At 44.7% G+C, this 15,142-nt stretch overlaps 1 non-coding gene across 1 annotated transcript; it reads right to left on the reverse strand.

Annotated features, from left to right (window-relative positions):
- Positions 1–829: 829 nt before the first annotated feature.
- On the reverse strand, positions 830–936 carry LOC125935857 (U6 spliceosomal RNA). Its single transcript, XR_007461841.1, has one exon. It is a non-coding gene; the product is annotated as a U6 spliceosomal RNA (small nuclear RNA).
- Between the last annotated feature and the right edge of the window lie 14,206 nt (positions 937–15,142).

The raw sequence follows: 15,142 nt of genomic DNA on the forward strand, positions 1-15,142 counted from the left end.
CTCAATAGGGGTAGAATTACAGGGGTCTACTTGACTGCAAGGGGTCTCTGGTGAACTACAGGCAGTTACAGATGTTGGGTACCTGGAGGCTGAGATGCTGAAATGTAAGAAGAGAACACTGAAAATATATGGAAGAAACTAATAATAAACTTTCTTTCACTCACAGCTTTGTCCACATCTAGACCTATCTGTGGCAGTTCATGCACTTAAATACTGAAACTTGAAGCAAAAATTTTAAGAGTCCCACTCTATATACTTTACAAAATCACTTATGGGAAGTTTGGGGGTGAACAGGACTATAATTGAGTTTGATGAGAGTTCCCTGTGACCTAAAATCCAGGTATGAATGGTTACGTGAAAAATTAGAGGCCCAATCCTTCAGTTATGAGGATGACTTCTGCATAAAGAAGAAAAGTAAGGTCCCTGAAATGTGTCAGCTGTCCCAGGAAGCTCTGAGCTGAAAGAAATCCTTGTCCTAGTCAGAACACTAGGTCAGCCGAGTAGCACGGTACCTGGAGCCTAATCCTTCTGGTTCCCTTCCTCCAGCTAACCACAGACCTGCCCTCCTTTTGAAGCAATGGCTCCAGGGAGAAATCTGCAGACAGATTGGAAGGGATAAATGAATTGGAGTCTGTGAGCTAAGATGTAAGCAAATATAAATAAACAGAATTAGAGGTGGAAAGAATGGAAATCTCTAGAGCCAACAAACTTCTTTACCCTCGTGCTTTGGCATTTTCCCTTCAAGAAAGCCAGGAAAGAAGAGAAAGGTTCTATCATGGATTGGAGACCTCCTGTGTAATGAGAACTATCCTAGCTGCTTTCAAACATGTAATTTTATTTAATCCTCCCCCTCAACTTGTGTGTCATGCTTGTGCAGGGCCCATGCTAATCTCTGTATCATTCCAACTTTAGTATATGTGCTGCCAAAGCAAGCACCACCTCAACTTGCAAGGAAAGAGTTACCTTCCATGTTTTACTGAAGATGCAAACCCAGATTTAAAGAGATTGAGAGACTTGGCCAAGGCCACACACTTAGAAAGTATAAAAACCAGGATTGAAACTAATGTTTATTTTCCTCCAGAGCCCTGCCCACTACACCCCTAGTGGAAACAGAATTATAGCCTGTTTTAACTGAAAGATGACCTCACCATCATCCCCATTTCACAAATGAAGAAACCAAGGCCAGAAAGGACAAGCAACTTGCCCAGTTCACATGGTCAACTTGTAAGAGGTTCTCAGCTGTAGCCCACACCTTCTGATTTCCAAATAGGAGCTCTCATTATTTGTATCCTTCGAGGTCCTACAAGAATGGCACACTCAAATGGGAGCATTAGTGGGGAGCTTAATGAAGGGACTGTTATGCAAGGGCACATTTAAGGGAAGCCAAATAAGGATGGTGAAGAAATCCAAGTGTAGGAGCTATAAAGGGGGCTATGAACACCCCTGTGCCTGAAGGGACAAGGCCAGGGCCCTTAACTCACTCTGAACTTTGGTAAAGAAAGGCACTGCCAGCCTGCAGGCTGGCAGGGAGGGAATCTAGGCCATAGTACTCTGTTCTCCCTCTTTCTCTAGTCTACTTGTGTCCTAGTGGTGCCTCCCATAAGCTGTACTGGCATTCTACCAAATGCCAGAAGGTGAGGGGTTTCCAAGGCAGCTTCCAGGGCTCAGAGCAGGATAGGAAAGGAAGAAGATTGGACTGGGAGAGGCAAATGAAGACTTCTGAGTGCACTACTACACAGGGATGCTTCTCTGGACCTCAGTCCTTGGGAAGAGTCCTGCCTCCACAGGTCAAAGACAGCAAAAAAACAATAATAAGTCTCTCATGCCAGTCAATGTGGAGCCACGAAGGCATGGCACAGGGAAATAAAGTGCAGCCACAGCACAGAGCTGAATTTCTCACTACCCACTGCATGAGTGTTATCCTAGTCTGGCCAACTTGTGTATGATAAAAGGGGGCAGACAGAAAGTCTGTTCCAATCACCTCAGGATCAAAGGCATTGTGTTGGGACTTTTCTGCTTTGGTACAAAGATCACTACTGGCGTTCAAGCAGAGAGTTGCTGGTGTTTCAGATGAGTTTTTGTGGGTCTTTGAGAATTAAAAACAGAAGGGGGATGAAGGGAATGCATGTGTGCAGGAGCATGTTTGCTATTTATGAGTTCTTGGAAATCAATGCCACTTTTCAAATAAAGACAATCCCTAAGTGAAGGCGGCTTGGCCATCCTGTTAAGGCACATCCCTCCTGTCTATGCCCTGAGCACAGGCATCCTTGCTTTGGTCCTAAATCTCTCCCCCAGGGCGGAGATGCCCCAGTAGGCTTCTGCGGGCCACCCTAGTCTTCCACCCCAGCCTTCCATCCCTGCCTGAAGTTTCAACTTCAGCTTCCACTGAGCCCCCATCGTCTCCCTGATTTGGTCATATTTCCTACTTAGTTTAAATCAACAGTCTGATTTTATCAACAATAATGCTTTATGGAGGTTTATTTCTTCAAACAGACTGTGCTCCTCTTTGCTATAAAGTTAATTTTATGTTCTTTGTTCACTTTCCTAATCTGCAAATTACATCCTCCTGTTCCCTGATTGCTTACTATTGGAAAAACAGCCCCTCTTTGCTTCCAGTTTGAATATTCTCTGCCTTATCTTGATGACCCTAATCTTTCTCTCCCGACCAACCTCTCAAGGCAGCCATGAGTAACAGGCAGGGTGCAGCCTGTTCACCAGCACAGACCCTGTGTGGCTGAGTGGGCCAGGGCTGCATACCTCCCTCTTCTGCTGGCCTTTTTTTCTTCCCCAATCGTTTTTTTCTCAAAGTGTGGGAAGAGGGTCAGTTGCAGCAGGAAGGATTAGAAATTCTGGGAGCCACTCCATGCTCTCAGAAAGTCCTAGTGGGAAGACGGAGAACTTCCGACACTCAGAGAAACAAGGACAAACGCTTCGGAGGCTGACGCTCCGCTGATACCACATGAAAAATGACCTGACTCTTTTGTTGGAAGTGCCTGGAGGGGGAGGGGCTACAAAAGGAAGAGAGATCACTGGGAATGGTGAAGGGAAAAACAGAATCAGTTCTTACATGATCAGGATTTTTAAAGAGGATGGGGAAGAAATTACCCTGCTATCAGAAACGTCAAAGAGAATTAAGCATGTTCCGCATTGAGGGAAGGAAGGAGGGAGAAACAGGCAAAAAATTAAAAAGACAGAGCTGGAAGGGACCTTAGCAACCCCCATGCTTTATGGAGGAGAACACCAGGTTCCCTCAACCAGACCCTGAGTTCCAATAATAGCAACAGAGTCATACATTGATGATAATAATGATAAGTGATATTTGTTTACTGTTATTTACCAAACCAATCCACCATTTTACTGTTGCTTACCATATGCCATGTTCATTTCCATCTCCAGGTCTCTATCTTCTCAAAACCCTAAAAGCTAGTATCTCTTGTGTGTTGTGCACTGGACGCTGTTTAAATGCTTTACATGTCTTATTGCATTTAATCTTCCAAAAACAATTCCAGGAGGTAAGTAGAGTTATCATCTCCACTCCACAAGTAGGGAAACTGAGACACACAGAGGTTGATAACCTGGTGATAGTCACAGGTAGGAAGAAAGAGCCAGGATTCAACCAGGTCTGTCTGTCTTATGAACCCACATTCAAAAAATATTTAGGGAATCACTATGTGACTCTTGAATTGGTATATTATTCACACAAACCTCATTCCTGCTTTAGTCTCAATGCTCTAGTTTTCTGGGGACATTGCTGTCTGTCTAAACCCCTCTAGGCTTCCCCATTTGGGGGCAGAGTCTTCTTTTGATACCCTAGGCCAGACCAGGCCAAAGGTGGAGTAACTCTATAAAGGGCCATATAGTAAATATTTTAGGCTTTGCAGACCACATATGGTCTCTGTCACCATATTCTTTGTCTCTTTGTGTTCTTTGTTTTCATTTTTGTTTTTTACAATCTTTCAAAAACATAAAAAGTCATTCTTAGCTTGAGAGCTCCCTCTGACCTTGTCCTGTGCCCACAAACCTTAGAGTCATGCTTTAAATGTTCCTTTCACACCACCTGTCCATCATAAATATCTTTAGGTTTGGGCTGCATCTCAAAATACCCCCTAAATTTGTTCCAGCTCCCCCCATCCCTAGTCCAGTTCCTTACTATCTCATGCATGCTCTGGTCACCAAAATGGTCTCACCTACTCCCCAAAGCAGCATACCTATCACTGTTAGATCTGTCCTCACAAGCAATCATTCCCTTGCTAAAATACCTTCAAATCTAAGCCCATGACTCTGCATTCAAGGGCTGATTCTCCAAACATACACACATACATACACACAGGGTTATCTGGTCTTTAACAATAATACAGACAGGAACAGTTAATATTTAGTTAGCATTAATACGAGCTAGCCACTCTGCCAGCAATATGCATCATCTCATTTAGGTCTCAACAGAACCCTGTGAGACAGTTGTGATTATAAGCTCAGTTTTACAGATGAGGCTCAGAGACATTAAAGAATATATGCTAGTTCACACAGTCAAATGGTAAAACTAGGAACCGAATTATGGCTGTCAGACTCCAGGGGCCCTTTCCTTAACATCCATCTTTCACTGCCTTTAACATGTCTCCCCCTCTGCCCTCCCACGGCCAGTCCCACCAAGAAACATCCTCAAAGGAACCCTTGATTCAGGAGACAGCAAGCAAGTCACCCACATGATACACATCTCAGCTCTTGCCCCCCAAAGGGAAGCAAGTGCCCTGGAAGAGAAGCCGGTGCCTCTGAACTTAGAGCACCATAAATCGAGCAGGAATGACCCTGGGTACAGACAGCAGGTTCCATCTGATGTCCCTAATAGCAGTCTGCCTGCCAACAAGTGGGCAGCTCAGAGCAGCTGCATTTCAAAGCAGCAGACCAGGGCAAGCTACCAATGTGTGGACCAACCACTCCACAATTTGCCTAAAAGCCACACTGTGTTTCCTGGACTATGGCCACAGGCCAAAACACACACATTCCTGTTTTTATGACTATAAGGTAAGCATTCTTTTAATGGTTCCTTCCCTGTTCCCTCACTCTCACTTGTGTTGCTTTGCTTCTTCCACCTCCTCGCTGCTCTGCTCTCTGCCTCCCTTGCTTCACCCTCCTGCTTCAAAGCTTCCTCACCACTGTCTCACTCCTTGCTTTCCTGCAATGTCCCCATTGCAGTGGCTTTCCCTTCCTTTCAGGCCCTTGGTCAGGTTTTCTCTAATTACTAGACTTCCTCTCCTTCTGTTTTCCTGTTTGCCTGGCAGAGCGTCCTTCCCCTGCCTGTGCAGATTCCCGGCTTTAGCACAGACTTGAAAGCTCCACTCCAGCTTCTTCGTCTTCCCCTTTCCCTGCTTGGTCCACTCTCTCTCCTCCACTGCAGCTCCTCTGCATGGCCCTTCCCTTTCTTTCTGGACACCTGGTCCCTCGTGTCTCTCTTGCCCTTCCCCACCCTCTTCACCCTTCACCTCTGGTCTTTGTTCCCTTGTCTCCTGTCTTTCCTCAGCCCTCCCCTCCCTCCTCTTGGGTCCCCTCCTGGTTTCCATACTCCCCCCCCCCTCTTATCTTTGTTTTCCTTCCTTCTGGCCGCTGATAGAGTGGGAGTAGTTGCAGGCTGCAGCCCTGATTTCACAGGCAGACCCGGATGGAGCCAGCTAACATTGCCCAGAGAAAGGGAGTCTCAGTCCTTACATGCAGTTCCCACCCCTTACACACAGATTGGAGCTGAACTTTAAGGGTTCAGTATAAAGAAAGTACCCGGAATCTGAGGGATACAGCTCAGCTAGCAGAATGGAGAAAGGACTATTTTTCCCCCAACTGATCTCCTTTAAATCAAGGTCAAATACCAGAGCCAGGACACGTCATTTTTAAGCTGCAGCCTTAGGGTAGAACCCCAGTGACCATCCCTACACACACACACACACACACACACACACACACACACACACACTTCACTTCTTATTCACTTTTATTAGGAGCAAAAGACCCTGTGACTTTTCAGATGAAGTGTGTGAAACACCCATACTGCAAAATAAAAACTATAAAGGAAACCAGAACCACCACAAAAGGAGATGTTGCTGCCCCAGGGAAAGGACCCTATTCCATCCCTTCTACCTCTTCCCCATCAATTCTTTTCAACTTCAGTTGTTCCTGTTTCTTGGACTGAGTCCCCGGTGGAGCAGAGCTAGTGTCTTTCCTTAGAGGACAGCGCCATCTAGCAGGTGAAATGCCAAACCCTTAGCTAGGAGCTGAGAAGAAAATCACCTATCCCAGGCTTCCAGCTTCTCTTTCTAACTCTCAGCCAGTCAAACCCCAACGATCTGAAACAACAGTTTAACCTTTGGCTTTGTTGGAGCTTTTAGTCCATTTCCAAGCATGCCTATTTCTCCAGTACCTGGTTTAGTTTCAGTTTGTGGCCTTCGTTCCTAGAAAAGGCAAGGAAGTTCTAGGTGAACCAACAGGCTCTGCCTGATGCTAGGGAACTGCAGGTGACTTCTCCAAAGCAAACAAATTGGAACGTCTTAAAGATATATCTGCAGAACTGCTCAGGCCACCTCTGGAATTCTGTGGCAACATTTGCTATTCTTTCCTTTTTTTCCAATTGTTTCTTCCTCCTGCCTTCCTCCCCTCCTTTCACATGTATTCAGTGCCTGCTGTATACCTGGCACTATGCTAAGTTAATTAAGAGACAGTTCCTCCCTCAAGTGTCCCACAGTCCAATGGACTCAGATGTTAGACTCTCAGATTTGCAGGACGTCTGACTCGGGATAAGGACTTTGTATTTCTGGCTGTGCTAAGGGTCTATGGAATAGAGAAGAGAAGACAGGCTTAAGATACCCACCCCCCCCACACACACACACACACTTCTACCTCTATCAGAGCAGCTTTATTTTTATCTAGGTTTTACTTATTCGATGTCTGCCTAAATTTTATTTGAATAAAGAATTTTGATGCTTGTGAAGAAGTTTGAAAACATCTGCTTCAATCTAAATGTCTCCCTCTACAGATGAGGAGTATGAGGTCCCAAGAAATTCAAGGACTTACCCAAGCCCATAGAATAGGGGAATAGCTCTCCACATTCTCCTTTCCTAGCTCCTTAACAGTAAAATCCAAAACTCAGCAGGTCTTCAAGGCCAGGCTTCTACAAAGCAAATGGGTACAAAAGTAAACTGGTCTGGTTATTTTGTATTTTTGTTTGCTTCTCGCCTGCCAGATTCCGTGTAGGCAAGGATGGTATATGATTCCGCTAGGGCTACCACAACAAAATATCCTTCAGTGGATGACTTTAACAGCAGAGTTTAATTTTCTTATAGTTCTGAAGGGTAGAAGTCCAAGATCAAGGTGTCAGCTGGGTGACTTTCTTCTGAAGGCCATGAGGGAGGGATCTGTTCTAGGTGTCTCTCCTTGGCTTGCAGATGACCATCTTCTCCTGTGTCTTCACATCGTCTTCCTTGTACATTGTTCTGTCCAAGTTTTGTCTTCTTATAAGAACACCAATCATATTGAATTAGGGCCCGTCCTATTGACTTCATCTTAATTTAACTACCTCTGTAAAGGCCCTGTCTCCAAATACAGCCCCATTCTGCAGTACTAAAGGATTCAAACTTCAACACGAAATTTTGAGGAATACACAATTCAGCCCATAACAGAGGAAATGGTTTTTATTTTCCTTGCAAACCTTGATCAACTGGTAGTGGCTGCCTGGATACCCCTTGCCAAAAAGGCTGAAAAGGACTCTAAAACCAAGTCTACACAGGTTCCACATTGCTAATGTAAGCTACAGGTGTGGGAGTGGGGAATAGAAGTGTGAATGTCCACATGCATATAGACACTGCCCCCTAGAAGCAAGGACATGCCATATCTCAACATAGCCACACCACTGAAAGAGGGTCCATGGCAATCATGCACTCCTCTCAAGCCCTTCATTTTAGAGGTGGGGCAAATGATCCAGGGAGGTTATGCCTTGCCTAAGTCACTCAACTCCTTTGTGACAACATTAGAGCTAGGTGCTGACTTCATATCTTTGATCTAGTGTCTTTTCCAAGACCTCATGTTACCCCTAGTGACATCCAATAAATATTCAAACCTCTATATTTCCCAAGGATTCCCCAAGTCCCCTATTCCTACAAACCCAAGAAGGCACCATGTAGAGAGAACTAAGCCAAAAATTAAAGGTCTTGGTTGGCATCTATGGCCAACTCCATGATTGCACAGACCACTAAGTATTAAAGGATTCTGAGGCTGTATCTAGGCCTTTCCAGAGAGAATACTGCCACCAGTTAGTGATGTCTGCCGTTGCTGTGGGCACAGGACTGGGGAGTGGGAAGATGAATATTACATACATGCTAGACTAGATAATCTCTAAAGTCCCTTCCAGTCAAAAGACTCTATGATGAGAGCGTTGGGCAGGTGCCATGGGTTTCTTCCTTGAACTTAACTAGAAAGTTGGGTTAAGAGACATGCCATGATGATCCTGATGCCCAGACACAATTATGTGACTTAATCCAAGGGCTTTCTGCACAGGCGCCTTCTTTGTCACTTCCTGACCCAGAAGCTCTAGCTACCCAACCATAGTTCCAGTCTCACTGAACTTATCACTGGTAATTCTCCCTGTAGAATCTCCTTTCTGGAGACCTAACTCCTAGTCCTGACGAAACACTGGAAACTTCCATTTACTTGATGCAGCAACAGGCAAGGAATGTTTGCTGAAGAGTGATCCCTCAGCCACTGCAGGTGAGGGGGCATGCAAAGGTCAGCTGGCTGGCTCATGGGCCTTGGAAAAGGTCAACTACAAGAGAATAGATACTATTTTGCAAAGGCTTTCCAACATGCTACAACCTGATATGTGGCTGAGCCATGAGGCTGCTCAGGGAGAGGCACTTTGGAGGAGTTGAAGACGTTTGCCTCTTCATACAGAGAAAAGGAGTCTTTTTCAGGCTCTTCTGTTCCATTCAGCTCACAACTCCCCAGCTCCCTCTTACTTATCCCTCTTGGCAGGCAAGCCTGGACAACTTCTGAAATAGGTATTTATCACCTGGAAGAAAAAGTTCTATGTGAATGGGTATGAGGACCTGAAACTGGCTAAGAGCTCAATGCTGAAGATAATAAGATCTTGATTCAAATCACGATCCTGCCACTTTCTAGCTGTGTGACCTCAGAAAGTTACTTAATTTCTTTTATTCCCTAGACCTCAGTATCCCTGTCTAAAAAATGGGAATAATTATAGTTGTCATAGGGTTGCTGTAAGATTAAATGGGGCCATAGTTACTGGCACCATTATCAGTATAATTAATTCAACAGATATTTAGGGAATACCTATTCTGAACTGATTAGGATACATATATGCATAAAACATTGTTTTTTATTTTACAAAATTTGTAGTCAATCATAATTCAGTTCTAGTATAACATCAAGTGTCTCACAAGATATTTGTCCAAAATACAAGGCAAGAAGGATTAACTCAGCCTGGGGAGCTGGAAACTTCCCTTTACATAGTCAATAATATTTGAGCAGGATTTTGAGGAAGGAATAAGATTTTACTGCAAGCTCTCACCAAAGCATCAACGTATGCCAGAGGAACAAAACCTCTTGTGGAAATTTTTGCATTTGGGCTGTTCCTAGAGATGGTCAAGTCCCTGGATTTATTCTCTTGGGTCCAGAAGGGAGCACCCCTGAAGTCAGGAGATCTGACCTGATCCTGGCTTGCTGTGTTATCGCAGTCAGGCCACCTTACTTCTCTATGCCTCCATTTCTTCAATAGTCAAATGAGATTGATTTCCCACCAAGAGGTTCTACCTCTTGAAACTTTAAGTAAGAGGTGTATGAAAGATTTGGGGAATTAAAAGAGCTATCCAAGCAAATAATAATAAGTAACAAGTGTTTGCTAATCACTTACTACATGCCAGGCACTGTGTCAATCATCTTATCACAATCACCATTACCATCGCCACTTTACAGATTAGAAAACCTGTAGACAAGGGAAGTGACTTGCTCCAGGTGACAGAACTAATGTCGATGTGTAAGTGAGGGCAAGGGAGAGTGCTCCTCCTCTCCACCTCTTGACATGCTGTAACTATTTTCTAATTATCACGGGATCTGGCTAGACACCGTGAGAAATGGCAGCACCAAGTAATGCCACATGTCCACAACTGGATTCAGGGTGCAAAACAGTGCCTTTCTGGAGTCTAGTGGCTTGCTAACCCCTAAAGAAGCACAGAGAATTCTGGGTCCCTCTGTCCTTTACCAGGGAGATCATAGCCATAGCACATCACTCTTCTTTGACCAGTGGGTGCCAAGAAGAGCTCAATAGCCAAATGCCAAGTTTTGTTGAAACACACCCTGGGTCACTGCCTGGACTGGCAGGAGTCGGCGGCGGGGGGGGGGGGGGGGGTGCGGTGGGCAGGAAGCAGCAACCAGAGCACAGAATACATGTCTGATTCCTGTCACTATGTCACTGGGATCATCCCTTGGCCATAGGCCCCAGTCCCACAAGACACCCCACTGGAGGGCCCAAGGCTCCTGGAAAGAGCTCCCTTAATCCCTACAATGATGCTTGGCAGAACAGAGCTAAGGGAACCAAGACTACCAATGCCTCCATGCCATAAGCAGGAAGGATCAGCTGTGAGAAGCTGACTGGGAGACTGGCTAGGGTTCCCAGGGCAGACCTACTGGGGAGAATGTGGAGGATGCATTGGGCTGCCCAGGGGCAGGGATAACTGAAGCTTCACAGATGAAAAGGTCAGCTTGGGGTGTCAAAGGAATGTTATCCACTGAGAAAACCAGGAGGTAAAAGCTCCCAAGGCAAAAATGGCATCCATGATGGTCCAGAACTGGGAGAGAACCCTGGTTACAATTCTTTTCTACTCTTGAGGAAAAGAAGGAATGGGGAGATAGCTGCTTGTACATAAAGTAAGAGCAGAGTAGGATGCTGGCTGTCTACCTGCTACCCCCTAAGCATTCTAGCCAGTTGTCCAATTTTCTTTCTTTTTCCTCCTCTTTTTCCTCTTCTTCCTCATCTCTTACTACTACTTCTAGATAAAATTTATTGAGTACTACCTCTGAGGCAAGTTAATGTTAAGTGCTTTATATGCATCATCTTATTTAATCTGCATAACAACCCTCTGAGTATATATAAAGATTTCAGAGGAAGAAACTAAAGTTCAGAGAGGATTAAATAAATTGCCCAAGGTCACAGATCTGAGACAGCATCCAAATCCAAAGTCATACTCTAAACTTTGCACAACCTTGTCTGTGAAGCCTGTTTGTAGAGAGGGAGCCCATCAGACGACTGCCTACCAGAGACTGAGCTCCAGCTAAGTTATTTTTCTTTCTTACCAGCTGTGTTACAGTATAAATCCCTGAAGGGAACTTTCTTTAAAAGGGAGGTGTTGTGAGAGTACTCAACTGTTCTCACATAGGGATGTAATAAACTTTCTGCCTTTTGAGGGTTTGAGAAAGAAGTGGTCCCACCCCAGGGGAGGGGGTCAGTGAAAAGAAAGTGAGATCATTGTTCTAGGCTGATGAAAAGGTAGACTTTGAAGTCAGCCCCTAACCAATGATACTATTGACAACTCTGACATTGGAGCAAGTGAGGACAAGCTAAGAGAGCCTAAGTTCCCAGTGCAACCATGACCAGACTTGAGTTGAAGCCTCCCCCCAAGAATGGTGCAGAATTATGCTTTACCAGTCACACCATGGGCCAGTGAGAAACCACATCAGTAGAAGACTGACAATACTCCAATACCCTCCTCAGTAAGTATCCAACAAAGACTAACCACCCTTCAGGCTAAGTAAGTTAGCCCTGGGATTTGGGATAAGTTAAGGGGTGGTAGGAGACTCTGGGTTTCCTTTAATAAGTCATGTGAGGATTTCAAGCAATTACATGGAAAAATAAGAAAATTGATTCTATTTACATACTGAGGTTGCTCCACAAGCAGTGATATTACAGAGTTCTTCTTTGGTGTTTCTCCTATTAGTCTTTCTATTCTGTTGGCAAGATATGACAAAGGAGTAATTGGAATAACTTGCTCAAGAGAGTCATAACTCACCAACACAAGGATGGTTTCGCTCCTCCAATCAAATCAGGGTCATCATATATGGCTACTCAGGCTGTACACTGCTCAACTCCAAGGGGCACTATTCAAATAAAGTATGATGTAAATGGTTTCTTCTGGAGTTATTCAATGAAGAGGCAATAAACTTCACTCTCCCATATTTTAAGGATCAAGTCAGATACATCCTTTTCCACTCAGCCTTCCCCCAAACAGCCCAGCTGACAGGAATCATTCCCTCTTTTGTATACAGTGTACTCCCACAGTATATTCTCTACAACAAGACACTTCCTGCCTTGTAGTTACTGCTTCATGTGAATAGCTTATCTTTCCCACCAGACTATGGTTCTTAACCCTTTTGGGAGTCCTGGGCCCCTTTGAAAATCCTATCAAAGATACAAATATTTCCCCAAGGGAAAAAAGAGTGCACAGACACATGTAATTTTGTATCCAATTTCAGGAAGTTCATGGATGCCCTAAAGTCCATCCACAGCAATTTAGTATGTGGCTTCCACTAGAGCAGAGACAGTATCTGTCTTATTTACAATGGTATCCCAAAAATTAACACAATGCTTGAGACATAGTAGCATAATAAATGCCTGTTGAATGAAGAAATGATTGAACCCTGGAAAGTCCTCGAGTGCAGGGTCAGTGTCAGAGCCATTTCTGTGGCCTCAGGAGAGTTTCCAACACAGTGGACCCTCAACCATCCTGACATAACATTCAAAAGGCCAGCTGGTAAATCAATGCTCAGTCCCCCTCGGGCTTGGGCACCTCAACCAGCCTTGGCCCTTCCAGGCCCAGACAGACAAGGAAATTTTGCCAAGCTCCAGAGTCTCCACCATGGAAAGGCAATGCCCCCACTTGGTGGGAGTTCTAGGTGCTGAATGGGAAATCTAAGCTGACACAATGACTTTTTGGCCACAAATTTACGTTTCCCTTCCTTTCTGTCTAAGGAGATAGCCAAGTTTGTTTAGTGAGGTGAATGAGAATGTTAATAAAAATAATAACAGTCCTTTATATAATTTGCAAATTAAACTGTCCTCCACATTTTCACACATGTGACCTCATCTAGTCTTTGCACATCATCCAGTGAAATAGATATTGCCTTCATTTTACAGATCAGGAAGTCAAGGCTCAGAGAGGCCAAGTGACTTGCCCAAGTCACAGTGTTTGTCAAAGGCTAGAACTAGCTTCGAATTCTGTTTCTCTAGAATTCTTTTGCTGACCTCAGGCTGCTATCTGAGCAATTACTGAATCACATATTAAATGTCTTCCATATGCAGACGTCAGCATACATTGAGTTTAGTCTGTCTGTGCCATGCCCCAGAGTTTTTCTGCATCAAGCTAGCAAAGTTAATCTGCTCAGCAACTATCACCTGCCACAGGCTTCCAGCTGCCAGAGGCTGGGCTAAATCTGGCCAGGGGCTGCCACTAGGATTCTCTTAAGTCAACAATCAGCAACACAGTGGACCAAAATGGCCCACCCCTCCTCTATTACCAACTGCTGGCCACAGCAACTTCTCAACCACACCTCCTCTCTGCCAAAAGTAGGCTAAGCATGTCCTCATTCTTTGGCCACCAGACACGACAGAAGTTGAAGGACTGGAACCTCAGCTTCCACAAAGAACAGTACAAATGACTGAAGGAAAGAAAATAAGATTGGGAAATGAGTCAAAAGACCTCTCAGATCAGGGTCCCCTACTGGAAGGAAAAGAAATCTGTGAGAGGCACTCCACATGATCTTTAAGTACACAAAGGTACATGTCTCTGTGGATGATTTAGACTCTCTTTCTTCTGTCTGTATCAGAAGTAAAGAAAGGTAAGAGCTCCCACTGCAACAGGAAAATTTTAGGTTAAGTGTGAAGAAGGACTTCCCAAATGCAAGAGTGAATGAGGCCATGGAAAGCCCACCCCTAGAGAGCTCCAGAGTAGGATTTGCAACCCTTAGTATCAAATTGCTTCAGGGCAAATTACCTTGCATTAAGATAAAGGGGTATGTCAGCTGACCTTGATACAGGCCTCCCTTCCTAATCTGAAATTATGTTGCCACTGCAAATCATAGTAATACCTTACAGCTGTATAGACTTTACAATGTTCAAAGTCTTTTATGGAGATTGGATCATCTTTGACAATTCTGGAAAGTAGTCTGGGAAGAAATTAGTATCTCCAGTTTATAATGAAGAATGAGATCTTGGGACCCTGACAGGGCAATGCTTCTTCCATCATGCTGTGGAGAGCCATGCATTTTACCAGCTGGGATTTCAGCTCTCAGTAGCTCAATAGACAAAGTCTGAATCCTTATGCCAACCACTTGGATTTCTGAGAAAGCCCAGGGAAGCTCTACACAGACATTGAGGGCTGGGGGTTGGACAGCTGCACAGCCACAGCAGCCAAGAGTGAGAAATTACAGTGACACCCCTTATCTGGCCGGAGCTGCCTGAAGATAAGGTAGAAAATAGTGCACGTCACAGTTACTTCCTGGGTTTGTGTTCAGACAACCACTGCCCCATAGTCCCATTAAAAAAGACTCCAGCCATGAAATGCTCCTCTCTTCCTGTCTTTTTGTCTTCTCTCTGTTCTTTGCTCTCTCCCCAAGCCTCCTTCCTTATCTTACCGATAAGATAAGAGGCATGCTAGTCCGCACCTCTCACCTCTCACCTCTCACTGCAGGGCAGAGAAGCCACTCACATGATGACAGGTGCTGGGAAAAGTCCCTTGCCCCCCAAAATCTCCCTTTTGCAAGAGTTAATGTTCCCAAAATGAAGGGCAGCCTGACATATGTATATTGATTAGTTAAATCTCTAGCAACTTGGTGGGAATTATTTTATCACAATGTCTCCCTTTGTACCAGGAGTGGATCTAGTGATGTATCTAGTCTACAGCGGTGATAGGCATAAAGATACATGGCTCCAGACCTCCTGGCACTCCTGGTCTGATACACAGATTCCCTCAACTCTGATATAGGAGTGCATATCCTAATTCCTCTCAGTCTCCAGGCAGCTGGGCAGCAGATACAAGGACAGCCTAGTCCCTCATACGAAGTTCTCATTTGTCATTTTCTATGTGTGCTGCATCAT

Source organism: Panthera uncia, assembly GCF_023721935.1.
Source record: "Panthera uncia isolate 11264 chromosome A1 unlocalized genomic scaffold, Puncia_PCG_1.0 HiC_scaffold_17, whole genome shotgun sequence".
Taxonomy (NCBI): domain Eukaryota; kingdom Metazoa; phylum Chordata; class Mammalia; order Carnivora; family Felidae; genus Panthera; species Panthera uncia.